Source organism: Mustela nivalis (assembly GCF_964662115.1).
Source record: "Mustela nivalis genome assembly, chromosome: 7".
Classification (NCBI taxonomy): domain Eukaryota; kingdom Metazoa; phylum Chordata; class Mammalia; order Carnivora; family Mustelidae; genus Mustela; species Mustela nivalis.
Window position 1 is genome coordinate 96,518,880 of NC_139026.1, and position 27,951 is coordinate 96,546,830.

General features: G+C 47.1%; 3 long non-coding RNA genes across 4 annotated transcripts in view; all 3 read left to right on the forward strand.

The window, feature by feature from the left end:
* The window catches only part of LOC309870016, an 82,788-nt gene that overhangs the window by 29,632 nt on the left and 25,205 nt on the right, over positions 1–27,951 (forward strand). Inside the window, exon 2 of one of the 2 annotated variants that reach the window (XR_014314424.1) lies at positions 12,211–12,284. The exons of the other annotated variant lie outside the window; for it this stretch is intronic. This is a non-coding gene — a long non-coding RNA (uncharacterized lncRNA). The remainder of the gene's footprint in view (positions 1–12,210; positions 12,285–27,951) is intronic. 2 annotated transcript variants of the gene reach the window in all.
* On the forward strand, positions 14,086–16,422 carry LOC309870017. The gene is made up of 2 exons (XR_014314426.1): positions 14,086–14,186; positions 16,350–16,422. It is a non-coding gene; the product is annotated as an uncharacterized lncRNA (long non-coding RNA).
* LOC309870018 lies at positions 18,852–20,170 on the forward strand. The gene is made up of 2 exons (XR_014314427.1): positions 18,852–18,904; positions 19,800–20,170. It is a non-coding gene; the product is annotated as an uncharacterized lncRNA (long non-coding RNA).

A 27,951-nucleotide genomic window follows, 5' to 3' on the forward strand; every position in this document is an offset into this window, starting at 1 on the left:
TGGGGGGTGATTAGGGGTTCATGGAGTTCATCTGGGGAATGATAGGGGCATTCAGGGAGTTTATCTGGAGGGTAATCGGGGAGCAAGGGGAGTGAGGCAGGGAAGGAGCAAAAGCATGAAGAGTGTGTTACTGAGCTGGTCAGCACTGTGGGTAACTGGAGCTCAAACTGGCTGACCATAACCTGAGAAGTTCCTAGGTAGAAGGTATCTCAAATTGTCCCTCAGAAGCCCAGAAGGCTAGGCCTTCTATTCAGTGGACTCTCACTCCCATTTCTGGAGGGTTGTGCCAGGAACATCACCCTCCTGTATTTCTGGGCTGCTCTGCATGCTGGCTGAGGGAATGCACCAGGTTCATGCAGCAGAAAGCTGGAGATGCGGTGGCTGCTGAGGGGGGCTGCTGTCAGTGCATGGGGGTCTGTTTGCTGCAGCCACAGCCCAGTCCACGGTGGGCCACGGACACATAGTGTGGAGCTAGTCTAAAGTTGTCTCCTGCAGCTCCTGCCACCTGCACAACAGAATCTGAACTCCTTATTGTGACATTGGCCTCCCTCTCTTACCCAGTTCTGAAACCTGGAAGTCATTCTAAATGTTTCCCTTAGCACCCTCGTCCTTGTTTGCTGCCACCGTCACCCCCTTAGAACAGATAGTCATTCCTTGAGGACCATGATGATGACCTCTTCACCTTTTATTAAGTACAGGGATACCAGATAAATGATGTGTTATGAAAAGTTCACGGTGCTGTAAGCACAAAGGAGTGCACAGAAGGGAATCCCTCCCACCCCCCAGTACCAGAGGCTCAGGGAAAACTTCTGGAAGGAGTGATGAAGAAGCTGGACTCTGAGGACTGGGTAGGAATTAGCCAAGCTTACAGGTTTCAGACAAAGGGAAGAGCAAGTGTGAAAACTCATGAAGAGCCAAGCAAATTTAAAACACTGAAGGGAGGTTGGATCATTTCAAGTGTGAAGGAGAGAGAGAGAGAGAGAGAGAGAGAGAGAGAGAGAGAGATTGGAGGTAAACAGTGGCCAAATCATGCAGAACCTGGAAAACCTTATTAAGAATATTGACTTTATTCTAAAGAAAATGGGAAACCTGAAGGATTGAAGCAGGAGAGTGTTGGGACTGAGTTGGAGTTTTAGTAAGAATACTTTAAGTATGGGGAGAAGTAAGTGCATCACACAAGATTAGAGGAAAAGAGCAGTTGGGGGAGGGTGGCCGTTGACCACGCAGTAGAGGATGGAGTTCTAAACTAGGGCAGTGGCAGTGGGGATGGAGAGAAATGGATGAATTGAAGAGATATTTAGGGGTAGGCTCAGAAGGACATGGAGGTGGGAAATGAGAGCATGGGAGAAGTCTGTGGTGATGCCCAGGTTTATGGCTTGGCAAATGGGTGGTGCATCAGTTAGCATGGGTTATGCTCTATGGTAGCAACAAACATGCTCCCAATCTCAGTAGCTTAATATAGCAAAGGTTTACTTCTCATTCTTGCTGTGTAGCCATCACAGATTGTAAAGAGAGTTTCCTCTTATCAGGGACCAGTGTGACAGAGGCTGTGTCTCAGTACATGCTTCCATAGTCACTTGAAGGCAGCAAAAGGGGATGTGGCCAATCCTTTAAAATTAAAACTCAGTGGGGCCGCGGTGGCTCAGTTGGTTAAGCATCTGCCTTTGACTCAAGTCATGATCTCAGGTTTCTGGGACTGAGTCCTGTGTTGGGCTCCTGCTCAGTGGGAAGCCTGCTTCTCCCTCTGCCTGCTGCTTCCCCTGCTTGTGCTCACTGTCAAATAAATAAATAAAATCTTAAAAAAAATTTAATACTCAGTGTTCTTTAGCCAAAACGAGTCTCATGGCCTCCCCTCATTTCAAGGGGGGCAGGGACATGCAGTCCTACCATGGGATTGGCAGGGGGGGAATTGGACATGTCAGGTGAGTGACACCAGGGACTGCCATGGATGGAGAGTGACGGCGCTATTCACTGAGATGCGGAAATGGGTAGGACCAGTTCTGGGATCCTGCACCTCTCCAACACATCCTGCGTTCTGTGGCCAGAATCCTTTTCCCAAAACAAAAGTCTCATGTCATTCTCTTTTCAAATCTCTTTAGAACCCAAATCCCACTCCCCTACCTGGTAGCTGTGTAAACCCATAGCGCGGTCAAGGGTCTTAGCACTTGCCTACCTGCCCAGCTCCGTCTACTGGCATTCCTCTCTGTCCCAGCCACCTTCTCCCCCTTTATTCTCCAGCAGGACTCAGAGTGCCCTGAATATGCCTCACTTTCTCAGCCTCTAGACCCTCACGCGTGCTTTTTTCTCTGCCTGGAATGCCCTCCTTCACTCTTTGCCTCCCTACGCATCTGGAAAGCTTCTATTCCTCCTGTGAGAAGCCTTTCTATATTCCTCCAGGCAGACTTAGGTGCACCTTCTTTTATTCCGCTGGTTCATGTTATCCCCATTTCTATGACAGTCCTGACTTTATTTTGATAATAGCATTTAGGTGTCTGTTTCCCTCTGTATGTGGCTTCTAAACTCCTTATTTGTTGTCTACTCAGTAGCTATTCCTTACACCTTGCCACAGTACACGGGTTCCCTCAGAGGATTCACTTATTCCCAGCGAAGGGATTCAGGTAGGATGGACTCCTGACCCCAGCTATCCCTCAGCTAATCAATACATCGACCTAAGTGGCTGGTTCAGGGATGGGTACTTGACCCATTTTAAGGAAATGGGAGAACACGAGTCTTGGGACTTGTAAAGCAGGTACGAGTATGAAGATGTGAGTCTGGAATTGCTGAGCCATTTGATGACTCCCGTGGGAGGACCTGGAACTGCTAGAAGGCCACCATAGGAAACAAGGTGATGAAACCACCATGAAAGGCTGTGTGGCACAGGGGGGAAACAGATTCCTTGGTGACATGTGTGAACTCTTGGATCAAGCATTGCTCACAGCCAGCTCTTCCTCAGGACTTCAGAGTAATGTGAACCAATACCTTCTCCTTACTGCTTAAACTGGTTGAGTTGGATTTTTGTTTCTTGCCACCTAAAGAGTCCTCACTAGTACAGAAATCAGTAACACGAGTGTGGAGGCATTTCAAGAGGGAGGAGCTCCCCCCCGCCAAAGTGAAGTTGGTTCAACCAAGGAGGTAAGATGAAGAGCAGTAAGAACCCCTATATCTTGGGTTGAGAAATTGGTAATCTGATATAGCTAGTTATACGGTTTCCTATTATATCTTGGGAGGCAGATCATGTGCCTGCTGTAGCTGTAGCTGAGATTCTGGAAACTGGCAGGACTGGAAAATCCCCCAACTTTTGCCTCCAGGTACATTACGATAAGCAGAAACAGGGGTGGGGGAATACACTGCATGAGATAAGACTGGGATATGGATTAATCCGGCTCTCTAGCCCTTTCTTCAGCACCTCCTGTTTTCTACACCTCCAAAGGGAATTATCAATCCCATCAGAGATGTAGGTGGGATATCAGGCTACAGGTAAGGACCAGACTCAAGGTGCCTTCCCAGTTGTTCTAAGGTATAGTTCAAAATTAAATATAAGGCTGAATGTCTGGAGGGAAGGTGCCTTCCCAGTTGTTCTAAGGTATAGTTCAAAATTAAATATAAGGCTGAATGTCTGGAGGGACGCTAAGGCCCATTTCGTACCAGACTCCAGACCTAGTCTAGTCTCAGCAAGATCTCTGGTTTTATATACTAGCTCATAGAATATGTCAGAAGCAAATAGACTAGAAGCCTATCAATGGAGTTGTAGTGCCAAAGAAATTCTATGCCCAGATGAGTGTCTAAAGACTTTTCAACTCTTAGATCCCCCAACACAGTGAATCAACCTTCATAGAAATAAAACATTAAAGAACTGTAATTCTTACAGTTTATATGTACATATGAATTTTATCTAAGGTGTCAATTTTGGGTTTCATCCCCCTCACATATGATTCCTTTCCTCTGAGATTGGTCTCAGGAATAAGCATTATTGATAAATGTCCCTGATGATTCACATCAGCAGGTGACAAGGGAACCTCACTTTGGGAGACATTGCATTTAGGGTAATATTAAATTCCTTATGGACAGGCAGCAGGACTTCTTTTGTCTTCACAGTATCTTGCACTGTGTAGGGCACACAGAATGGGAGCTTGGCAGGGTCTTGTCTACTAGACCTGAAAAGCCTGGGTTTCCAGAGCCAAGGTGGTTTTGGGAAGTGTGTAGACTATGACTCCAGAGACTGATCTCCCTGAATTCCTGCCTCCTGCTCCTTGATTCTTCTTTGCACCTATTGGGGCAGCCATATCCAGACACTGAGTGGGCAGAGAATATATCTGGTATCTTTTCTCAGTGCCCCTTATGGAGGCAGAGAGCTCTGCAACATCTGTGGGGGTGAGGAATGTGTCAAATACTGGAGAGAGTGTTTACTGGGTTTCTCATGTTTATTTTCTTCCTTCCACCACACCTCAGGACAGGGAGTGTTCTGAGAGCCTCAGTGAAGCAATTATACATTTCTGGCATGTTGGGTGACTTGTGTCTCAACTTCACACACCATCAAAGGCCTTGGAATTGTCAAGGTCAGGATATTTAAAACTACATTCTTGGGAGTGTTCTGGACACTGCCAGCTCAGCTCAGGAAGAGAGACGTGCCCAGAGGACAGCTGTCAGGGTTAGTGCCCATAGTTTATGGCAGGTCTAACAGCATGCAGCAGTTATGGGTATGGCTGTGTTGTTATTTAGTTCTAGTTGGTGATTGCCAAGTGACCACAGATTTCTCTTTTGAAATTCATTCTCCTAAACATTTAATTCAGCACCTACTGTATGCCAGACACCAGGGAGGATACAAAGATGTGTAGGCACAAATTTACCCCAAATGAGCTCACAGACCAGAAAGGAACATAGTGGTCCTGCAGAGACTCATGAACAATAATCACACCCGCAGGCAGGGTATTATAAGCTCACTAAGGAAGGATATACAACTTGGAGTGGTGGAGATGATGGAAGGGCATAGGAAAATCTTCTGGGAGTAGGGTCTTGGGCTGAATATATAAACTGAAGTAAGTTAACCAGGCCAACTTCAGTTTCTGGCCAAGATGGAATAACAGGGGTGGAATTTACCCTACCACGTGAAGCAATGAGAAAGTTGTACAATATATGTGAAACAATGGTTTTGGACATTAGCACAGGACAATGGTCCTCAGGAGAGGGAAAACAACCCAGGTGAGCCCTGAAATTGTTTCAGCCTACTGTCTTGAGAGAGTTCCTAGTGTGTAGCACAAAAAGGAGGACACAGGTGAAGTTCAATAGTTTCTCAGAGTTGAGGAGATAGACCAGGGAATCTAGGGAGGCCAAGGCAGCTACAGTTTTCAGGGCCGAATACCAGAGAAGAGTAAGGCACGGAGGAGGGAAGGATGAAAGGAGAGAGGGAAATAGAGAAAGAGATAGGAAAGGAGATATCCAGAAATCTGCAGAGGGTTCCTTTGAGTCTTTTGCTGAGTATTGGTCAGAGCATGTGTATATGGAAACCACCTGAGTGAGGGAAACAACCATGAGAAAAGGAACACAGGAATTAATCTCTGGAGCTCACACAAGGCAAAGAATAATTTGTATTCACTAGCCAGAATGGCAAACCTCATACATCACATCAGACAGAATACTCAGAAGGGGATTACCTCAGTCGTGGGGCAAAATTAACTCTTGTCGGGCACCTGGGTGGCTCAGTGGGTTAAGCCGCTGCCTTCGGCTCGGGTCATGATCTCAGGGTCCTGGGATCGAGTCCCGCATCGGGCTCTCTGCTCAGCAGGGAGCCTGCTTCCTTCTCTCTCTCTCTGCCTGCCTCTCAGTGTACTTGTAATTTCTCTCTGTCAAATAAATAAATAAAATCTTTAAAAAAAAATTAACTCTTGTCTAAGGAATATGCTGGTTCCAACTAACAAAACTTAAAAACAAGCCTTAAAAGTATCAAACTGCTTTCAAGTAACTTAACTGTGTCCCAAAACAAAGCTCAAGAGTATTTATAGGAATTTACAGGACAAACATGTCCAGCATCTAACAAGGTAAAATTCACAATGTTTGCTATTCAGTTCAAAATCACTAGGTATGCAAATAATCAAGAAAATATGACCTATGACAAAAGAAAGAAATCAATCAATGGAAGCAGACCCAGAAATGACATATATGTTAGAATAAGGACATCAGTAGACATTAGTTGACAAAGACATATAATGTTCAAGAAAGTAAAAGAAGGATTAAACATGTTAAGTAAAAGCATGGCAGATATAAAAAAGATCCAAATCGGGGTGCCTGGGTGGCTCAGTGGGTTAAATCCTCTACCTTCAGCTCAGGTCATGATCCCAGGGTCTTGGGATTGAGCCCCACATCAGGCCATCAGGCTCTCTACTCAGCAGGAAGCCTGCTCCCCACCCCACCGCCTGCCTCTCTGTCTACTTGTGATCTCTGTCTGTCAAATAAATAAATAAATCTTAAAAAAAAAAAAAGAAAAAAAGATTCAAATCAAACTTCTAGAGATGAAAAACAATATGAAGTGCAAAAACACCCTGGATGGGATTAACATCAAGTAGACACTGCGGAGGAAAACAGTGGTAAATGTAAAGACATAATTATAGAGACTATCCAAAATGAAATACAGGGGTGAAAAAAGACTAAGGAAAGGAAAAAAACCCAAAATAAAACAAAACAGAACATCAGTAATCTCTGAGAAGACTCCTGGGACCTAACATATGTGTAATTGGAGTTTCAGAAAAAGGAGAAGGGCAGAAAATATAATAAAAAAAATAATGATGGTTAAGTTGGAAGAGCATGAGACTGCTCATCTCAGGGTTGTGAGTCTGAGCCTCATGTTGGGTGTAGAGATTACTTAAAAGTAAATAAGTTAATAAAATTTTTTAAAATGACCCAATATATTCCAAATGTCATGAAAACTATAAACCCAAGAAGGTCAATGAACCCCTAGCACAAGAAACTGAGCTGTATAAAGGCACATCATAATCAAACTGCTTGAAAGCAATACTAAATAGAATATCTTACAAACAACCACAGGGAAAAAGACATCACGTATAAAGGAACAAAGATAAAAATGACAGCAGACTTCTTTTAAAAATAAAGCCAGGGGTCAATGGAACAACATCTTTAAAGTACTGAAAGAAATAAAGGTCACTCTAGAATTTTATACCCAACAAAAATAACTTTCAGAAATGAAAATGAAATTTCAAACAAAACGTGAAAAAATTCATCATCATCAGACTTACACTATAGGAAATGTTGACAAAATCTTTCAAGCAGAAGGAAAATTATACTGGATCAAAGTCTGGATCTACACAAGGCAATTAAGAGCACTAGAATTGAGGTGTTTCATCTAACATGAAGAAGGAGTAGTATCATTAGGGTATTACAATTTTGAAACCTCAAAGAATAGTGGATCTAGGCAAGCATGAACAATGGTTGACAATATCACAAAAAGGGAGACAACCAGATATCTATCACATGCATCAATAGAGACACACTTCACCATCTGTGTAAAGAACCTTGACCAAAAAGCAGAAAAAAAGAGGTCATAATAGTCAAACCTGATTCTAGATCTAACTACCAATTTACAGGATGTATAAGTGGCAGGAAAACATTTAAGTGACACCAGTTGGTTTTAGCAGACAAACAAACCCAGATTTGGGAAATTCTGTAGGATAAACCACCAGATTTTTATTTCATCAAAACAAACAAGAAAACAAACAAACAAACTTACAAGGAGATAGAACGAGAGAGAGTGACAGTTACGTGGAGGGGCATCTGTAGACAGCAAGGGACTTAAGTAACATATCAGTCAGTCACAACATGTGGTTCTTATTTAGATCCCTAATTCTAACTGAAAAGGGAAAAACTGGATGGCATTCAGGAGAATGTGAACACTGACAGGTATATGAAGGAATTATTGGAGGAAAAAAAAAGTGAGCCAGGCCAGGAGAGGAGGAAGTTCACTCCAGAGGGTGGGGACAGCAAGGGCCAAGGCGTGCCCTCTTAGTGAGCGGGGAGCAGTCTGGCAGCTTCCTGCTGCATACACGTCTTCTCTTACCTCTAGGCTCGGGCTGGCTCTGCTGCTCTGGTTTTGGAGCTAGGAGAAGACCGAGTAATTGACATGGAGACTATTTATGTCAATGTTTTCTGGCCTCCTGGGTGTAGAGGCTGCCTTAAGAGGAAGTCCTGAGGGTTGTCAAGGCCATTCTCAGCAACAAGGGACAAGGACTGAGCAGCGTGGGTGGGACAGAGGCTTTGAGAGCCCTAACCTCATCCCCACCTCCCAGGTCTGCCCCGGGGGGAGAAGACCAAGATGGGGAGACCGAGCAAAGAGAAGAAGAGGAAAGAAAGGAGGGAGGAGAGCCCCAGAGGCTGGGGTTAGAGCTCAGTGTGCATTCGGGGCCTTCAAAGTGTCGCTTGACTTCAGGCTCTAAACATTGGGGGGCATGCTGCCCTCCTCCCCTCATGCTGCCTGCAGGCTGGGTGGGGGGCAAAGCTTTGAAAACGGAAGGAGAAAGGGGACACTCTGGCCACTGAGACTACAGAGTTTGCTTAGGTTGACAAGAAAGCTGATGTAATGAAATGGCTGAAGGACAGGCCAGGGGACCTGACCCTGGCTTACCCATGATCACGCAGGGTTGACCACAGACACCAAGGGGCCCCTGTTCTGTGGTTCACTGTTGCACCGCACGCTCAGTGAGAGACAACAAGAATCTTATGAGCTTAATGGTAACTCATTAGGCCGGGCCCTCTTTTAGGTGTTTTACATATTCATTTCATCTCCTCAACAACCCTTTGAGGAAGCTACTGTTATTAAACCCATCAGAGAGATGAGGTAACAGCCTAGAGAGGAGAAGTCAATTACTTGAGGTCACACAGATAGAAAGTGGCCCAGTTGTAACTGAACCTAGGGAAAATCTAGTTCCAGAGCTCACGCTCTTTGCCACTCCCCTGAACAGCGGCAACGACCTGGGGCCAGGCCAGGGTCAGCCCACTCCCCAGACCGAGCTTTGTGCGGCCTCTTCCTTTCCCCACCAGGCCAGCTGGGGCTCAGGGCTGGAGGCTTCCTGGTGCTCTGGAAGAGACCTTGGAACCACGCTGGAAAAGCCACCCTGTGCACGAAGGGCTGTTCGGGCCCCAAGGCTGGGGGAGAGTTTGCCAAAAACAACAGCAAGCCTTCCCTAAACTGTTCTCAGCTGCACAGCCTGGACGCTGGGCGGCTTGTCCGTGATTCTTATCAGCTCTCCGACAGAGAGCTCTGAATGGCGAGCATTCCGATCCCAGAATATTAGGTGAGAACCGGGGAAGGGAAGGCAGCACCCTGCCAGGAGGAGGGCTCGGAAAGGCCCGGATGTGAAGCCCAGCCTCGCTCTTGGTGGGCAGCTGGGGCTCCTCCCCAGGTTCTGGCAGAACACCCTTGAACAATTTAGCCTGAAATAGCATAAGAACTTCTTTCCCATTTTTTTTTTTCCAGGCTTTTGGATGAAATTATATTTTACAAATGACTCATTATTATATTTATAGCTTCTCTCCAAATGATTCAAATTGTGGTTTGTCGCCTCCCTGTCTCTCAGCTCCCCCCAGCTCGACAGAGAGAAGTGCTGTTTACTGTATGGCCAGGTGTGGCTGCGGAGAGCAGCTCTGCCCTCCCTATAATTACGTTTGCCTGAGCCCTGACAAGCACCCCAACGCGGTTAGTCATGTGCAGCCTTTGTTCCAGCATGTTGTTGGGAGACAGTATCCGACATTAACTCAGCTTGGAATCTGCTCCTGGAGGAAGTGCATGTGTGTGGTGGGGGGAGTGGGCGCGAGTGGGTAGCAGGAGGGGGAGGCCTGTTCTTGGGGAGGCTGTGACAGAGGGTGCCTTTGTGAGGGCAAAGACGGGGGAAGCTGAAGCTGTGGTTCCTCAAAGGCCTGGGAGAGGAGGCTGGGGTGCGAAAGGGCCTACTTCTTGGTGGGGTGGGCAGTACTCCGCCCACGAGTCGAGAGGCAGCCGGTGGCTCAGACATCTCAGGCTGGGCTAGTGTCACGTTGTCAACACGTCACGGTTTCTTGTGAGGAACCACTCTAGCTCTTTCTGGAAGGGGCGTGCGGGGGGTGGGGGGTGGGGGTGTTCTTGAGTTCCCTCCCCCCACCAGAAAGCTCCTCGCTCAGTGTCTGCTCAGGTCGCGCTCCCCACTCACCCTGGCTGCTCCTGAGCTCCCAGGAAGGTGTGGTCTTGTGGTGCAGCTCTCTCTCACACAGGCCACCTTGGAGAGGAAGGGTGGAGAGGAGTCCGGGATGAGGCCCTACTTACTCTGCTAGGTGCCACTGGGATCAGAGTCCCCCTAGTCTGCTCTGCCTGGATACTAAGAAAAGGTAAAAGGCCAAAAAATGGGAAAGATCATTTTGGCATTCCTGGTGACATTCTGAGCGTCTCACAACAACCCCCTGCCCCTTGGGGTCCTTGGATCTGAGGGGTGGAGACCTGCAGATGCCTCTGGCTGGCTGTGGGTTGAGGGCTCCGGACCAGCGGCAAGGAGAGTCACCCCAAGCGCCCACAAGGCCCAGAGGAGGGAAGAGAAACAGGCCACTCCAGAGGGAATCGGCTTCCCCGGAAACCTCTGCACACCCCTTCCTGTGCTTTAAAGGAACATTGGCTTCTTGGCGGTAGAGATCCTGCAGCTGGGCCGCCCTGGCTGCACAGGAGGCCGGGTGGCGTGTGGTGGGAAGCCTGCACTTGGACGTGGTTTTAACCCCGGGGCTCTGTTTGTGTCCCCGGATTGTCCGCCCGGGTTCCTTCAGGCCTGATTCCATTTTCACTTCTTGGCACTGCCTGAGTGAGTGGGAAGGGGACTCGGGAGGAGGTGATGTGGGAATGGGTGTGGATGAGCATAACGTAATTATTGGTGAAATCAGTATGAAGCCTTAAGCAGATGACTTCCATCTGGGCTCAGCTGGGTCCCTGTGAAGTGCCTGAGCTGGTCCTGAGGCATGGCAGGGGCCAGAGACCGGGAGTCCTGGGACCTCTCCCTTTAGGATGTTCTATGGAGGTGGGGAGGGGCCCTAAGTCTCTCCTCAAAGGGAAGGGAAGGCTGAGAGGAGGACCAGAAAGGGTTGTATGAGGCAGAGTGGCAAAAGGAAGGGAGAAGGTCAGGTGTGGCCTTACCTGGAGTGTGGGTGACCTGAACGTCCTCCTCAGGCCTGAGGGAAAGAGAGAATTTATTGGAAAGAAGTGCTAGGGGCTCGAGGCTGGGTCAGTCAGTGGCGTGTGCAACTCTTGATCTCGGGATTGTGGGTTCGAGCCCCATGCTGGGTGTAGAGATTACTTAAAAAAATAAAATATTGAAAGAAAGATGGAAAGGAAAAAAGGGTGAGCAAGCTGCCTCTTACCTCAGGTGCAAGCCGAGCCAGGGCTGGGGGGCCTCTAGCCACAGGGAAGCCAGCTGGTGGTCAGACTGAGGGGCAGCCAACTCGGCCAACTGAGGCCACCTTTGGAACACCTTCTTCATGGGGTTTGTGGTCTGTGGTAGTCCTACTTGTTTTGGCCCTTTTCCATCAGTCTTTCGACAGCCATGTCAGTGGACCGAGAGTGTTTTGAACATTATTATAAAAGGTGCCATTTTCGAATGTGTGCTCATGGGCTACACCTCTCCTCCCTGGCGTTTCTCCTACTCCCCGCCCCAGCTGTGCGCCCACTTGGAACCCCATTCCACGCTTCATCCAGGCAATGCTACACGCATCCTGTGGGCAAAGCTGGAGGCTGGCTTGGAATAAAGGCCAGTCATGGAGAAAATACATTATTTCAGTAAAAGGGGGCTTTCGTAGCAGACGAACAGCCTGTGAAGGATTTGCTCCATTGTACGTTGAATGAGGATGATGATTTTGGGATGTTGACTGAAAATCGAAGTATTTTGGGCTTATCTGTATACCTCCTTATTTTAAGTAGCAACTTCTTACGTCTGAGGTGTTTTTAGTCTGATGGCGTGAAATGAGAGATGATGAGACCAGCTTGCACACACTTCTCAAGGTGTGTTCCTATCCATTATCTCACTCAAGGCTGGCTCTGGTCTTCTCCACTTTCTTTCTAAGGATATGGAGACAGATGAAATAACTTGCCCAAGAGTGCACAGCTAATGAATGATTGAACTAGGTTTCGAACCAAAGTCTAAAGCCTCCTGGTCCAGTGGTAACCCCTTTGTGATTCTTCTGTTTTCCCCCTAGTTGAGAAGGAAGCGTATGCCTCCAGCAAGATGGGCGGAGTCAGCAGAGATGCTGACCACCAAGTCCGAGAGCAGGTGAGGGCACGCCCTTTATTTATTTATTTATTGTTTTTTAAAGATTCTATCCATTTATTTATTTATTTATTTGTCAGAGAGAGAGAGAGAGAGAGAGAGAGAGAGAGAGCGCGCACACATAAGCAGGCAGAATGGCAGACAGAGGTGGAGAGAGAAGCAGTCTCCCTGCTGAGCAAAGGAGCCCGATGCGGAATTCGATCCCAGGACCCTGGGACCATGACCCAAGCCAAAGTCATTGTGGTAAAATATATGTAACCTGAAATGTACCATTCTGCACGTAGCTCGGGGACAGTAAGTACATTCACATTGACAGTTAAGTACACTGGGCAACCTCACTACTACCCATCTTCAAAACCTTTTTCATTTTCCTAAACTGAAACTCCATACCCACTACACAGTCATTCCCATTCTCCCCTCTTCCTAGCCCCCAGGAACCGCTAATCTACTTTCTGTCTCTGGGAATTTGACTCCTCTGGGTTCATCATGTGAACCCAGAGGAATCTGGGTAAGTGGAATATTGTAAGTGGAATCTTATATTTGCCCTTTTGTGTCTGCCTTATGCTTATTTTTAATTGGCTCATCACTTTCAATGACAACAGAGGTGGTGCAGGTGAGTAGCACCCCCATGCCCAGAGAGGAGTAAAAAAACAAAAACAAAACCGAGAGAACAAAACAGGGAGAGAAAGAACAGGAGTGATTTGGGGTGGATTTCTTGACTGTCAAGGGTACCAGATGTAAGGGGGCGGTGGTGGCGGGTGGATAGGAAGAAAGTGTTACATAGAAAACAGAGTGCTGAGCTTTATCATCCCAGGGGAGGGGTAGCGTTGTCCCTGGGAGGTAGATGCCTCCTTTTTGAGGTTTATGCTATGATGGACCCTGATGGGGAAGCTACTCCAGTAAGAACAGTGTGGTCCTCTGACCATGCAGAAGGCAATACAAATGGTTCTGCAGGAGAAATCCACAGGATCTTGGAATTTGGGTAGAAGGGTCTGGAAGAGAAGAGGCTGGAGAAGATAGGATATGCTGGGACTTAGGATGAAGTGAGAAATATCTCGAGGCAGGGGAATGGTTGATGAAGTTTTAGGGGAGTAATGTTTATGCATGGATCCGAATGTGCTTGCTGTGGTCCCCTTCCGTTACCCCAAACTTTGAGTCAACATCTGCTTCTGCGTCCTTCAGCCTTCTGCAGGTCCAGGGGCAGCTGTGGGATTAGGAAGGGAACAAGGGGGCAGTGCCAGGAGGGAGGGAGGGACAGTGGCTGCAGCAGGTGAGACGCAGATGGAGACAAAAAAGCAGGGAATCAGAGCCAGAGGTCACCAGAGGAAGCACAGACCCTCTGCGAACTCTGGGGACAGAGATGGTGCTGGGAGCAGGAGGCTAGGAGGATCGTGAGGTTGGGGGGACACAATGATGGAGTCCCTACAGTAAGTGGGGTGGGGCTCAAGTCATTTCCTTGAGTACTAGGTGGCAGGCATTCCAGGTAGACAACTGGAAGGAAGGTGTGGATGTGGATCTTCTCTTCCTGGGAACCTAGTGGCAAGATCTAGCCAGGGCACAGCTGGGTAATTTACGAAGCAGGGGCTCTCTGAGGCCCCCTCAGCTCAGCTCACTGCCTTTGGGATTTCTGTATGCATGGGGAAAGCTATTGTATTTTGAAAGATGGAGATGGAGTTAGAACCAAAGCCCAGCCCAGAACATGTCTTGAGCTTTCAAAACACCATTCTCTTTAAACTCATCTGAAAGCAGAGAGCTGGGGCTGTGACCAGCTCTGATGGAGATGGATGCTTTCTGGACCTCCTAGACAGAGCAGGAGCCCAGTGAGAGGGTCTGGCTGCTCCCACCCAGACACCCCAGAGAAGGCTGGCATGGAGAGCAAGCTTCATGTTGCCGGGAACGCTTGGAGTTTTCCTAACCGGGTCCTGGGCTGAGTGTGGGCTGGGGTGGAGCCCTGCCTGGAATTAGTGATGCGCCCTGAGATCTTGGGACCAGCCTGCGTGGTGGCGGTGAGGCCGACCGAGGACATTCCCCCCCCCCCCCCCCGGTCCTCTCCAGTCTTGGCCCAGAGAACCAAGGCTCACGGCTTGTCTGGCTGGTCCTCATTTTAGCCCCAGCCCAGTAACCCTTCATCAGTGGGTCCTGGAGAAAAGGGCCTGGCTTGGCTCACACTTGAGGAATGTTTGCCAAATGTGTTAGTTGCCACTAAAAGCTTGCAAACTAGGGTGCAGGATGCCATGGGGCTTGGGCTGGCCAGAGGATATGCTCTTTAGAAGTTCCAGAAGTTCCCTGCCCATTGGGAGCGAGGAAGGTCCCTGCAGAATCCGAGGCAAGCCTGTGCTGGGGCTGGGCCAGCTTTCCCTCTGGCGGGCCCCTCTGCTCTGGGGGAGCTGTGTGTTCTCTTCTCCTCTGGCAGCTTGGGAAAGACCAGAGGCCCTTTCAGGGAAAGGAGAAAGAGGAAACGGGCTTGAAAAAAGCGGCAGTGAAAGCCCAATTCTGAGCTTCAGCTGCCGACCTAGGCCTGGAGTACAAATGCATTTTCTACTCAGAAGAACGTGGAGTGTTCTAAAAGGTTGTTTGGGGGGGGGGGGGGCACCATAGAGGCTCAGAGCTTCAGCGTGTGGAGGATCTTAGAGACGGGCTAGTTTAGCAACCCCCCCCCCCCCCATTTTGCTGGAAGGCTAATTTGAAACAGAATGGAATCTGGCTGGGGCTGGGATGCCTTTTTTCTTCAGAGGCCCCATTTCCTGAAAGAGTGTCCGATTTTACCCATTCACTCGGTGCACTCCTTGGTGCGTTTTAAAGAAAACTCAGGGGTCTCATCTGGCGTCTTTGAAAGTAACAGAGCGTGCGGTTTGCAGGGTGTTTTCAGCTTGGAGCCATAATTTGTTTGTTCATCTAAAATGATCGCTCACCACAGGCTTATTGCCAGGTTTCCCTTTGCACGTTATCAGGCTGGGCTTGTGAATGGCTGAGGGAAGCCAGAAACAGGAAAACTCAGGAAAAGCCTGTGCGAAGGCAGGGGCTGGTGTGGTCTGGGAGGGTCGGAAGGTTGAGGTTGTGGTCAACAGGCCTGTGGTTAAGGGTGAATGTCTGAGTCCCTGCACAGGGAGCCTCACTGCTGAAAGACCTGGGCTGGGCGTCTGGGCAGGGCTGCGGGAAGGCTCAGGCCCGCTGTAGAAGCAGCTAAGGCTGCCTTAGGACGAAGGCACCTGGGCTCGTCAGGGAGGGCTCTGGAAGCTTAGGGAAGAGCAGACCTAGAAGAGGGGTCAGCCAGCCTAGCAGAAAAGGAGCAGAGAGACAGACAGAGAGACAGAGAGAGAAAGCAAGTGGCACTGAGGTGGGGCCTGAATTAAGTTATAAATTTGGGGAGGGGCCCAGGACGCTGCCAACTTTGATCTCATTTTCTGGACAGGCCTTTGGGTTACTTCTTAAACCTGCCACCCAATCACCAGAGAGTTAGCGCCTTCTGATAGAAGCAGCTCTTGATTCTTGAGACATATGCAGCTGGACTTGGGGACAGCACACGCTAATTGGGGAGTGGGGAGGGGACGCACACATGCTGGTGGAGGAGACCCAGGTCTCTCCGGGAGGCAGAGTCGGGGAGAAGACAGTCAGGGCTTCCGGCTCGTTGTGGGGTGGGGGGCAGTGTCTGTCTTGTTCCCTCCCTGCCTCTAGTTCCCTGTCTGGGCACCAGGCACACAGAAGGCACTCATTACTTAACTGAATGAACCCATGGAATGCTCTTCTCTTGAATCCCCAAGTTATCTGAAATTTTTCTTCGTTGGGATTTAAAACTAATGGAGAATATTTGCCTACCTTGTGCTTTCCCCTATGGGAAGGATCTTCTGTTGGTGTGACACAGGGCACTGAGGCACTGTTTTGGAAATGGTCTCAGCATAAAGACCCTCCATGTGGGGAGGAAGGGAGGCCGGAGGAGGGCCCACCTGGCTGTGGGATGCAGAGGGTAGAGGGTGGACTGGAATTCGCCCAGCTCTGCCCACTGTGGCAGGGGTCAGGACGAGAGGATACATTAGTAACCTCCTGAACTGCACTGGGTTTTTCCTCTAGGTGACAGCTCGGGGCTTGTGTCCCAACCCAGCAGATGACCAATGGAGGGAAATAAAGTGGAACTGAAACCGTACCCCTGACAAGGTTTAATCTTTGAAATTGGGTACTCCGGGAAGCTACGGGTTGCCTTCCTTGGACAATTTCAGAGCCCGTCTTCCTGGTTGTGGAAAGGGTGCTTCGCTCAGAGAAATCTCACCTCTACTCCCAGCTCTTCGCCCCCAGAAAGGCCCCCAGCCTCTCCTGGGCTTGGTTTTGGAAGTGATCTTTAACCTTACTCTCCCACTATAAGCCCTTCCTGGAAGGCTTGGTACAGTCTTTCAGAGACAGGGATGGCTGAGATGACCTCTTCACCGTTTGTGCATCTCAGGACGGTCTAAACATTTCCTTTTCTTCAGAGGCCGTCGGAGTCGGAGTTAACTCCGCGTGGGCGTGATCTCCTTGTAGCTACATACCCTCCTAATATTTGAAAAATCTGTGCTGGTTACGGGCTCTAGATCTTGTATTTATTTTCCTTGGTTCTGTCTGAAAAGGGCACATCGGTACCCCCCACCCCCCCAAAGCTAGGTCCTCTGGGCTAAACTCAAGCACCTCTCCGCTCTAGAAATGGCTGATTTTCTTCCCGCCGTCCCTACCAAATTATTTCTTCAATCGTCCGCCCCCGCCCCCGGCCCCGCGTGCTGGGCGTTCCGGCACGCAGAAGCCCGGCCGTGGGGGACCCGGCGTTGCCCCCTCTGCGAGAAGTTGGTGGGGAAGCCTCAGTTTCTCCACGCACGCTCTGGGCGGCGGGTGGCAGGCCTAGGGGGCCCCGGGAGGGGACGCGCGGGCGGCGGGGGTGTGGGCGGGGACGCCTCCCGCCCGCGATGCCCAACGCGACCCGCCCCGCCGGGCCCGACGCCTGTCAGTCCGGGCGTCGGGGGCCCCCCCGGGCAGCGCCGCGGGAAGGGAGCGCCGGGGAGGGAGTCCCGCGGCCGGGCCCCTCTGGGAAGGGCTGGAGGCGACGCGGGGAGGGGGCCGGAGGAGGAGGGAGCGTTCCCGCAAATCACATGATTTTCCCGCTTATATAAATCACAGCTTGTTTTTCTCCACTGGCTGCAGACTTAAAGGTGCAGTGTCTTCTTTCTCTCCCCAGGGCCGGGTGCCCCGGGGCGGGGGGCGGGGGGCGGTTCTGCCGGCCCCTGAGCTGCACTGGAGGGGGCTTCACCCGCGAGGGTGCCAGGGCTCCCGGTGTGGGGAGCACCCCCCCCCCCCCATCCATCACCACCCCGAGGACGTGTCGTTTTAACTGAAAACCGGGGAAGGACCTGGAAATTCGATCACCCAATGAGCAGGCAGTCCCGGGCGGGCGAGGTCGGTCAGAGACCTCTCTGGAGACCAGCTGGTCCTGAGAGCGCTGACGCCCAGGATGCCTGCCTGTGAGGGATCTTGAGCCCAGGGGTTAAGATGAAACTGGCTTGTGGGAGATCTGTGTGGCCATAATCAGGCTTCTAAGGCTGATGCTTTTTATTCTCACCAGCCCTGGCTATTTGTTTGAGGCTAACATATGTGGGGGAAAAAAATCAACACAGGTATTAAGCACCTACTATCTAAGTATTAGGCACTGCAGGGAGAAACCAAGACCTGTTAGTCTTCACCTTCAAGTGCTGTATACTATTTGGGCGATGAGATACAGACTTGGGAGATTTGAAATAGCACTGGTCCATTTCAGTGCTGTTCCAGGCAGTAGGCAATTACTGCCCCTTGAATAGTACAGATAATGAGTGGTGCAGGCTTCCAGGGAGGGCTGGGAGAAAGCAGGAGGGAGGAGGAAGGAGAGGCGCAGCCTGTGGGGGCCCCGGGGGCCATGGGTGGGCCTGGGAGGAAAGGAGGGTGGTGTTAGGATGTTGCACAGGGGGCAGTCCTTTTGGATAAAGGGAGGAGCTGGAGAATGGAGGAGTAGGGTCAGAGGCTGGAAAGCCCTAGGGGTCAGATGCGGACAGCCTGGAGTGCAGGCCTGGGCAGATGTGGTTTGACAAAGGCATCGTGGGATCCTCTGAAGGTGCAGGACAGGTAGATGGTGCCAGGATGGTGCCAGGCGTAGGCAGCCTAATCTGGAAGCCCTGAAGGAACCAGCTGGTAGCTTCTGCAGAAACCAGGCAAACACAAAGGTTCACAGTGCTAGGATGTTAAGAGAAAAAGTGGAAATGAAAAGTGAGAGGTAGGAGATATTTTTAAGAAGGAATGAAGGTAGTCGAGCGATTGTTTATTTGGGAAGGAAAGAAATGACCCAAAGTGATGGCGATTTTGAGCTTGGGAGGCAGGGAGAAGCTACAGGCTACCCTATAGCTCTATAGAGCTATCATTTGTAAGGACAGTGGGATCTTAACTGGGAACTGTCCAGGGGGCTGGAAATCAGGACAGAAGAACAGCACGGAGGAAATAACCAAAAGGATGAAAGAGCTACTACAGATCTAAAAGGAAGCTAACAGAAAGGGAAAAAGAGAAAGAGGCCAGGGAACACCCACGTTTAGGAGGAGGAGCCGTTGGCCAGGCAGTGGAGGGAATATGCCCTCACCTTGGTGAGTAGAGGTTCTACCTGAACTTGTTTACTCTCTCTAAACCTTAGTTTTCTGATCTGTAAAATGGGGATGATAATACCTGCATCATATTCTGTTTGGATTAAAGGAAACTTAGGAAGCATCTCACACATGGTACGTGCTTGGCACATTGCAAGTGCTTAAAGCAAGTATCCTGCTCTCTGCACTTCTCTCCATTCTTGGCCCCTCCCTCATTTCCCTGAAGTGTCAGGCACTGGAGCAGAGTATAGTTCTCTCTTTAAAAATTTAATTGGGTTGCTGTTGCTGTTGTTTTTCTTCTTCTTTGCCCCCCTTCTGCTCCCCCCCGCCAACCGGTCCTTGTCCTCTGGTTGTTGCTGATTCTCCTTTTCCTTCTAGAAGAAACACAGTTTTGCTTGCATGACTAATTATTTGAACCGGATATACCTTCCATTAATAAAGGAAGGAAATAATAAATTTGTTTCCTAAGGGCCTCTTAGCTGAAGATGACTATTAGCTCATTTGATCTTTCCAGCAGCCTGCAAGTTTCAGGAGGGTAGGAATTATGAGGTCGCTCCCCACACATGTAGCTGAAAAAATAGAATGGTGGTTAAAAGTTTTGTCGTTATGTTAGAGAAACACCTGTCTATCTATACGGTTAGGTCAAAGATTTCCGAACTTTTATTTTTAGGCTCTTCTTTTTGGAAGTAGTTTTTACCTGGCAGTCAAATAAAACAGATACAAAAACTAGAGTTCTGGCTTCAGTGGAGTGGGGGAGGTTCTGAGTGTCCATGGCTCGGCTCTGCTCCCACTCCTGGCCCCCTGGGCCTGTCTGGGCAATGGGACTTTGCTTCTGGGACAACCCAGAAGCACTTAGAGCCTCTTTCTCTACACACAGCTTCTTTCTCTTCCTTTTTAGCTACCAACTTCCTGACTTCAGAGGCCAGGCTGGAGCCCAAGAAGGCTTTGTGGACCTGTGGCTGTGCTCATCACGTGAGCCACGTGTAGTCTCTGATGGCGATGCCGGCAGCTTGGCCCTGCCTTCGTTTTGGAGGCTGGGGGTGTGGGCCAGCTTAGCAGGACCAGTGCGGCTCCGGCTCCGAGGCAGAGGGCCAGTTTGCCCTCTCTGGTCAGACCCTAACAACAGCATCCCATGTCACCAGGGCTGGGGAACTACCTTGGCTGGGGTGTAGTGGCCTGCTCTGCTAATGTGCTTTGGGTCTTTATTAACTCTTTGAGTGTGTTTCTTGAAAGGCAAACTCTTTGGTATAAAAAAAAACCCCAACAGTTTATGGTTTTTAGAATGTTGACTTGAAATAAATCAAATATTGGTGACATGAGCTGCAGATAGTTATGTAAAGCTGTGAAAGAGCCACAGATAATGTACTCTAACTGCAATACTAATTATTGTCCTGTACAAAGCAGCCACCGGTCCGTTAAGAGTCATCTCTCTGAGTGGTATCAGTTCCCCAGGAGATAAGCATTATAAAAATGATTAAAAGAATTTCGTATGATTTTTACCATTAAAATAAAATCTCAGCCAACCAACATCCTAATCTTATGCTGTTATTTATTTTTCCCACTGCTTTATCTATTTATTCGCATTACAAAGGTAATACACATTAATGGTAAAAATAGAGATGGAAATCATTCTGAAGGGTGTAAAATGAAAAGTCCCCTCTCATTACCCATTCTTATTCCCCTGAGATGATTGAAGTTAATGGTTTCTTGTGACCCAGAAATTTTTTGTTAAACGTGTGTATGTGTACAGCCAATCTAATATTTTTCCACAAATTGTTTAGTCCTACATTTTTTTTTTTCACGTAAATATATATATGTTGACATACAGGCCTATCTCATTTTTAATGATCATCTAGCTCTGGTGTTTCATTGAATATTGCATATAATATTCCCAAATTGTGTTGCTTCCATTTCACCCCTTTATAAGCTGCTACAAAAAGCATCTTTGTATATATGGTTGCACACTTGTGCATGTGCTAGTATATATGGAAGATAAATTCCTAGCAGTGGAATTAAGTGAAAGTATATATACATTAAATTAAAAAAATTTATTCTGTACTACTTGAAACATAAACAAAGAAAAAGACATAAAGAATAAAAAGAACTTTAAAAACAGCATCGTCCTCACAGGGAAATGTTCCTTTGGACAGTTATGCTTGTCATCCCTTCCAAAAAGGATGCCAAAAAGGACGCCAGGATCCTGAATTGGTATTTATTATTTTCATGCAATGATTGGAATGTTTTTACACGGTATATTAAGGGTACTTTGCTGTATATATTCTTCTGAGACTTGCATCTTTTCCTCAGTATTATATTTCTGACATTCTTCCATCTGTATACCATTTTTGAGTTAATTCCCTTTCAGTACCAAATAACTTCAAATTACATGAATATACCGCAACTGATGTATCCATTTTCTTAATGGACAGTAAGGCCGTATCAGTTTTTTTCCTGCTATAAACAATGCTGCTATGAACATTTTTTAGGCATTTATTTTTAAGTAATCTCCACCCAACATGGGGCTCAAACTTACAACCCCGAGAACAAGAGTGGTGTGCTCAACCCAGGAGCCAGCTGGGAGCCCCTACTATGAACATTCCTGTGTGTCTCTCTCTGTTGTCAGTAGGTGGGGACTTGTGTCGGGTATTTATTTGCCTAGGAGGGAATGGTTGGTTCTGGGAATAGGAGAATCTTCGAAGATTTCAGAAGTTGTTCTTCAACATGGTTTTACACTCTTAACCTTGTCTTCAGTTTTTCCACATGTTCACTAACACTTGGTATTGTCCAGCCTTTTAATTTTTGCATATTTGATAGCTATGAACTATAGTTTTCATTTATATTTCTCTGTTTACTAGTGAGATTGGGCGTCTTTCATATATTTTGTGGCTGTGCATGTTTCCTCTTTTGTAAATTGCTTTTGCCCAGTTTTTTCTGTCGGAGTGTTTGTCCTTTCCTTGTTGACTTAGAGTTTCATTATATGTTGTGCTTACTGGTCTGTTATGAATTAAATAATATCTTTTTCCCAGTATGTGTCTTTTCACTTTTTTTAAATTTTTTTCAAAGATCCACCCCCCCCCCCATTTCTTTTTAGTAGTCTCCATTCCAAGCATGGAGCCCAACTTGGGGGCTTGAACCCATGACCCTGAGACTGAGACTTGAACTGAAATCAGGAGTCGAATGCTTAACCGGCTGAGTCAACCAGGTGCCTCTCGAAGACCCCATTTTTAAAAAAGATTTTACTTATTTGAGAGAGAGAGAGAGAGCATATGCATGAGGTGAGGAGGAGCAAAAGGAGAAGTAGACTCCCTGCTGAGCAGGGAGCCCCACGTGGGACTCAATCCCAAGACCCTGGTACCATGACTTGAACCGAAGGCAGAAGTTTATCCAACTGAGCCACCCAGGCGTCCCTCAAAGACCCCATTTTATTTATTTATTTATTTTAAGATTTTTTTTTTTAATTTATCTGACAGAGATCACAAGTAGGCAGAGAGGCAAGCAGAGAGAGAGGAGGAAGCAGGCTCCCTGCAGAGCAGAGAGCCCGATGTGGGACTCGATCCCAGGACCCTGGGATCATGACCTGAGCCGAAGGCAGAGGCTTAACCCACTGAGCCACCCAGGTGCCCCCTCAAAGACCCCATTTTAAAGTAATCTCTACATCCCTTTTGGAGCTTGAACTCACAACCCCGAGATCAAGAGTCCTACACTTTACTGGCTGAGCCAACCAGACACATGAATTGTTTTCTCACTTTTTAAATGGAGATTTTTGATGGGCAGAAATTGACTTAATGTAGTTGAATTTTGTATTTAGATTTTCAGTATCGTTAATAGCCCAATTTATACTTCTGTCAATAGTGTACATGACTGCCTGTTTCTTCCCACTTCTGATGACTGGGTATTATTGGTTTTAATTTTTGTTAATCTGATATTTATTTAATATTTGTTAATCTGGTGTCTGGTTGTTTTGCTTTGTCTTAATTAAGTGAACCTGAGTATATTTTCACGGGGGTACTGGCCTTTTGCTCATCTTAGTCTTCATTTTTCAAATGGGTAGTTTGCTTTTTCTTAATTGATGTTCCTGATGGATTTGTAGGAGTTTCTGAATGTTAAAGAAATTTGCCTCTGTTCCGCCAAGTGTGTGGTTGGATGCTGTGTGCCCTCAACTGCATGCAGCCTGTTGATGACGAATTGGGGAAACCTTGGCCTGTATAACACATTTACCGTCTTTGGCCCTTGAACACTTGGCCATATTGAGCAACAAAGTAAAAAGCTGTTTTTGGAGACTCAAAGCCAGTGCAGTTCTGTGTTAAGTAGGGAGGACTGAGGTAGTGTGTGTGTGTGTGTGTGTGTGTGTGTGTGTGTGTGCTCGTGCTCCTGTGGGTGTCCATCTGATGGGGAAGCATAATAAATATGAAGACTGGGGAGGAAGTTTGAGTTGGGGCATCTGTGGTGGGGCTTATAATCTTGTTTCTCAAATTGAATGTTGCTAATGCCTGGATGGGTAAGTCCAGGTGTTTTGGGTAGTGTGACTCCTCTGGGCTGGTAGGGAAAGTAAGGGAATTGAATAGTTCTGGGGGTCTAGCATGGGCCAGGCACAGTCCCGGGGAGGCATTATGAGGTGGGGTAGAGAAAGCTCTGGAAAGCTACCCTGGTCTGGGTCACATGGCAATACTCGGCCAAGCTAGAATCCAGCTTGGGACCAGCTCACTCCCCAGTCCAGCTAGGCAGTATACTAATGGTCCTACTGTGATTAGGCTCAATTAGGGGAGGACTTGGATTTTATAAAGAGATTTCTCTTCACTCATTCTTCTAACAAGAGAGTAAAATTAGGACATATTTTAAATAGATTGTCATCTCAACAGTGAAATGTCACATTTCTATGTTTTAATGCTAGTAATTGGCTTAAGTAGTCCTTCCAGGAGGACACAGGTAAATGAACAGTAATTGTAATTGGACTCTACTGAAAAAGAGCAATAGCCTTTTTTTTTAAAAATTTTATTTTATTTGACAAAGATCACAAGTAGGCAGAGAGAGAGGAAGAGAAGCAGGCTCCCTGCTAAGCAGAGAGCCCGATGCAGGGCTCAATCCCAGGACTCCAGGATCATGACCCAAGCCAAAGGCAGAGGCTTTAACCCACTGAGCCACCCAGGCGCCCTGAAAAAGAACAATAGTCTTAATAGTTCTCTTCATTCCTGAAAGAATGTTCAACATAGAAACCAGCCAAGATTCTGTTTTCCTTCCTTTTGTGATTGGTAGAATTTGGATGACATTAAACTTTCTCTTCACTCATTTTTTCATTCAATGACTATTCACTAAAGGCCTACTTTGTGCCATTTTGCTAAGAGCTGAGAGAGTGAACAGAATAGACCAGGTCCTGTCCTCATGGAGCCGAAGGTCTAGTAGAGAGGATAATTGATAAACAAACAAACAAAAACCCCCCACCAACTGTCCCAAGTACTATGGAGGACAATATACAGGTGTTGTGAATATGGAGACTGACTTTAGATGGGGGAGTCAGGGAATGTCACATACATTTTGTGGATGATTGGGCGCTAACATATATTTTTTGGTTAAAAATACCTCCTGTAATCAGCCTCCTTACAATTAAAAAAAATTTATTTATCTTAGGGAGAGAGAGAGAAAGACACAGTATGAGCTTGGTGAGGGGCGGAGGGAAAAGGATCTCAAGCGGATTCTGTGCTGAGCACAGAGTTGTTGTGGGGCTTGATTTCAGGACCCCGATATCCTGACCTGAGTTGAAATCAAGTCAGACGCTCAACTGACTGAGCCACCCAGGTGCCCCCAAACAGTTTTCTTTTAGCACAGGAGAAACAGCACCAGTCGATGAAGAAGAAAAGCGGGGCATGGAATTATCTCTTCTGGGGGCTACAAAATTAAAATAAGGATGAAGTTCCCTGGACAGCCACTCCTGCTCAGTTCTTCTGAATGAAAGTACCACATGCCCCTAATGCAGTCTTTTATACTGTCTGGGTGTGAACCATGCTGTTTTGTTTTGTTTTGTTTTTGTTTTTTTAAGATTCTATTTGAGAGAGAGAGCAAGCAAGAGAGAATGAGCAAGAGAGAGCAGGAACAGTAGTAGGGGAGGAACAGAAGGAGAGGGAGAAGCAGACTCCCCGCTGAGCAAGGAACTCGGTGTGGGACTGAATCCCAGGACCCTGGGATCATGCCCTGAGCCAAAGGCAGATGCTTAACCAACTGAGCCACTCAAATGCCCCGGAATCCCGATTTCTTTTCTTTTCTTTTTCTTTCTTTCTTTTTTTTTTTTAAAGATTTCATTTATTTGAGAGAGAGAGAGAGAGAGAGATCACAAGTAGGCAGAGAGGCAGGCAGAGAGAGAGGGGGAAGCAGACTCCCTGTTGAGCAGAGCCCCATGCTGGGGCTCCATCTCAGGGCCCTAGGATCATGACCTGAGTGGAAGGCAGAGGCTTTAACCCACTGAGCCATCCAGGCGACCCCTGGAATCATGGTTTTTGATGGAAATTTCTTACTTGGGGTAAATAACTACCCCTCAACTTTAATGGGAGGGCCTGAAAGCCTTCACGGAGAATTTAAATTCCAGAGGTCTGTCCAGAACCAACATGAAAAATCCCTCTCCTGAGTTTGCTGCCCCTCAAGATAAAGCAGCTTCCTCAGTGGGTTTGGAGGGTTTGCTTGCTATATCACACCTGCCACTCCCCTGCCCACATGCTCGTCCGTGAATGACAAAGGCCAGGGAAGAGGACATGGCATAAATGTTTTCTTGGTCCAGCAAACCTGTCTCCTGCAGGGACTGTCTTCATTCACAAGACTTTAATTTTGGTTGTTAGTGCCATGATGACAGTGCCAGGCTTTCAAGAATGTAATTTGATGATCATGGTTAGGATTCACCACCCATCTATCTTCAGGGATATTTTGAGGGGGGACTTTTAGTGTGCTTGGCTTCTAAATATATTATTTGCTTTAAAAAAAATCACCAACACACCTACCAAAATTAACGCTAATTCTCTGGTCTCACCTAAATTCTCAATCCACTGTTAAATTGCTGGTTCTTTTATTTGGGCTTGAAGAGGACCTCGCTTTCTAACCATTAAAAAAAATCTTAGTGGTTCTTCTTTTTCCCTCTAGTTCCTCTTGATAAGCAAAGTAACTTATAGCTCTAGACAATTTCCAGGTTTTTGGCTAGTCACCTGTCAGAGAGATTTTACTTTTCAGGAAGAGGAAATAAAGGAAAACTGATGTATATTAAAGTGCACCTGATCTAAATTAAATCTTTGCCCCCGTTAAACTGGTGTTTGGGGTCCATCTGGTGGCCAGAAGGTCTTACCACAAGTCGTGTCTTCTTGTTGCCCTCTTGTGGCCAGAGTTGGTATGACACCATAAGAATCCCCCCTGCCTTAGGATTAGCGAAATGATGGTTAAGATCAGGAAGAAGTGAGTTAACAGTTAGTTTGCGTAACACCTATAATGCAGACAGAGCTCAAAGGTAAACTAATAGAATACTGGCACTGGCACGGTATCCGTGGTTGCTGCCTACTGCCCTCAGAAAATCCAAATTTATAATTTTGTGTGAAATGGGGTGTGAATATATGATGTATTCTCAATTATTAATTTTTGATCTTTAGCCTGTGCCAGAATCACAGAACTTTAAAGCTGGAAAACATTTTAGATATTAGTTAGCAAAATTTTATTGATTTTTTTCTATTAGTTTCTATACTAGTGATGTTAGGGACTGAAGATGAATTAGGTATGTGTAAGCCTTGTCCTTAAAGGACAAGTCTGATGATAAAGATAGTTAAATAAGTAAATGCCATGCAGTGTGCAACAACAGTGGAAGAGCACGCATGCTGTGAGGACACAGATGCAGAATGGCCACCTCTACTTGGAAGTCTGTGAGGCCTTGAAAGACAGGTGGAAGCACTTCATCTTCGTCTTGCAGAATAGGGAGCTTTACAGGTAGGCTGGATGAGGATGGGGATGGAAGAGGGAGGCCTAGGCATTTGGAAAGCTCATCCAAGAAGGTGGGGTTGCGCTGGGTGTCCAGGTACTTGCAAATATGATTGTAGCATAAGGTGCGAGGTGCACTGTATTTGCTCCCTAAATCTGTGAATGCATGCATGAATGATGATGGTGGTGGTGGGAGTGGTGAGAGAGGAGGGTGACGAGGTGAGGTGGTGGGCAGGTCATAACACTAAGGAATGTGACTGTGAGGCTCTAAGAGCTGAAGGAGGCTGAGCTGGAGGGCCACTAAAAGTTTTAAGCAACAAAGTTAGAAGATCAGACTTCTGGTTTTAAAAGAATTTGGGTAGAAGTAAGAAGGAGGCAGAGAACTAATTAGCAGGCTACTATAATAATTCAGTGTACAGTGATGAGCACTGAAGATAGTGGAATTGGAAACACTGAGGGAAGAATGGGTTTGAGTACTACTTATTATTTATATTTTTAATTTTTCCAGTTTTATAGCAATATAATTGACATAAGTTTATATTAGTTTTCAGTGTACAACATAGTGATTCATGTAGATGCTATGAAATGGTGACTACAATAAATCTAGTTAACATCCATCACCTTCCACAGTACAATTTTTTGGTCTTGTGTTAAGAACTTTTAAGAGCTATTCTTTTAGCAACTTTCAAATATGCAATACAGCATTGTTAACTACAATCATACTGTACATTACATGCCCAGAACTTATTTATCTTATTACTAGAAATCTGTAGCTTTGGATCACCTTCACCTAATTCCCCCACCCCTCATCCCCCCCCACCAGCAACCACCAATCTGATCTTCGTTTTTATGTTTTTTTTTTTTTTTTTTTATTCCACATGCAAGTGAGATTACATGGTATTTATCTTTCTCTGCCTGACTTATTTCACTTAGTATAATGCCTGCAGGGTTCATCCATGTTGTTGCAAGTAACAAGAATTTTCTTCTTTGTATGGCTACATAATATTCCATTGTGTGTGTGTATGTGTGTGTGTGTATCACAATTTCTTTATCCATTCATCCATCCATCCGTGATACTTAGGTTGTTTCCATGTCTTGGCTATTATGAA